The sequence below is a fragment of the Mus caroli genome, chromosome 9, assembly GCF_900094665.2.
Source record: "Mus caroli chromosome 9, CAROLI_EIJ_v1.1, whole genome shotgun sequence".
Taxonomy (NCBI): domain Eukaryota; kingdom Metazoa; phylum Chordata; class Mammalia; order Rodentia; family Muridae; genus Mus; species Mus caroli.
This window is the reverse complement of record NC_034578.1, coordinates 103,349,549-103,351,259: the sequence shown is the minus strand read 5'-3', so window position 1 is coordinate 103,351,259 and position 1,711 is coordinate 103,349,549. Positions and strand designations below refer to the sequence as shown.

The window sequence follows — 1,711 nt, the reverse complement described above, 5'->3', positions numbered from 1 at the left end:
TTGTAGACCAGGCTGGCCTCGAACTCAGAAATCCGCCTGCCTCTGCCTCCCGAGTGCTGGGATTAAAGGCGTGCGCCACCACGCCCGGCTTCCCATATTTCTTTAAGAGCCAAAAATTTCCACTAAAACTTGCTCAACAACACAGCTGAAATAATTACCTAGCTACAGCTCAATTTCCCAGTACTACCCAGGATGCAAAGCTGTTCAAGAGGAAACGGCAAGTTCCCTACATTTAACACATAAAAAAACTAAAGCACTGTGACTTACAATTCCCAAACTTTTAAAAAATTATTTTATTTGTATTTTATGTGCATTGGTGTTTCTTAGCCATGTAAGAGTGTCAGGTCCCCTGGATCTGAAGTTGTGAGCTGGGAATTGAACCTGCATCCTCTGGAAGAGCAAGCAGTGGTTTTAACCTCCGAGCCATCTCTCCAGCCTCATCCAAAAAAATTTTTTTAAAGATTTATTATTTATTATGCATACAGTGACCTGCCTGCAAGCCAGAGGAGGGCACATTACACATGGTTGTTGAACCATCATGTGGTTGCTGGGAATTGAACTCAGGACCTCTGGAAGAGCATCCAGTGAGAACTGCCGTGAGTTGAAGGGTAGCCTGAGCTACATAGTGAGTTTCAAGCTAGCTGAGCTATAGGGTTAGTCCCTATAGCAAAAATAAACAAACAAAATATTCTGGATATAAACAAAAATTAATTACTAACCTCTGAGCCATCTCTCCAGGCTCCCCAGCCCTGTCTAAACTTTTAAAACAAACAAACAAAAAAACACCCTACATCTTTCACTGGATAAAAGGTTAAAAGTGGCAGAGATTATGGGATAATTAATGCTTTAAAAAAAAAAAAAGCTAACAAGGCATAAAGACATGGAGATGTGTTCACATTACTAAGTGAATGAAGCCCACCTAAAACGAACATACAGGGACTGAGGGACTGGAATATAGCTTGTGCTTGCCCTAGGCTCCATTCCCAACAGTGTAACTGAGAATAGTGGTACATACCTGTAATTCCAACACTTGAGAGGTGGAGGCAAGAAGATCAGAAGTTCAAGATCATGTTCAGGAACTGAGCAAGTTAAAAACAGCCCAGGTTACGTGACAATCTGTCTGGGGAAAAAATCAAAACTAAAAATAAGGCTATATATATGTTTCCAATTATGACATTCTGGAAAGGCAAAAAATGGAGATATTAAAATAAAAACAACAGACTGCCAAGGGTCGGAGGGAAGCTGAACAGGTAGAAGCCAGAGGGTTTGTTAGGGCTGTGAGACCATTCTGTATAGTACTGGAAAGAGAAGGTCAAAGCCATACAATGCTACATAACCAAACCAGACAGGCGTACTGGTACACGCCTATAACCAAAATGCAAGATTCTGACACAGGAGAACTGCCATGAGTTGTAGCCTGAGCTACATAGTGAGTTTCAAGCTAGCTGGGCTACAGGATGAGTCCCTATAGCAAAAATAAACAAACAAAATATTCTGGTTATAAACAAAAATTAATTACTAAAAACTGTTACTAAAAGTAACTATTGCCGGGCAGTGGTGGCACACGCCTTTAATCCCAGCACTTGGGAGGCAGAGGCTGGCGGAACTCTGAGTTCCTGAGTTCGAGGCCAGCCTGGTCTACAGAGTGAGTTCCAGGACAGCCAGGGCTTCCCAGAGAAACCCTGTCTCAAAAAAAAAAAAAAAAAAAAAA

At 41.7% G+C, this 1,711-nt stretch overlaps 1 protein-coding gene across 3 annotated transcripts in view; it reads right to left on the bottom strand.

Moving 5' to 3' along the window:
* Ip6k1 (inositol hexakisphosphate kinase 1) overlaps positions 1-1,711 on the bottom strand; it is a 48,671-nt gene that overhangs the window by 37,139 nt on the left and 9,821 nt on the right. Inside the window, exon 2 of one of the 3 annotated variants that reach the window (XM_029481390.1) lies at positions 1,016-1,120. The exons of the other annotated variants lie outside the window; for them this stretch is intronic. The gene's annotated coding sequence lies outside the window, so the exon portion shown is untranslated. The remainder of the gene's footprint in view (positions 1-1,015; positions 1,121-1,711) is intronic. 3 annotated transcript variants of the gene reach the window in all.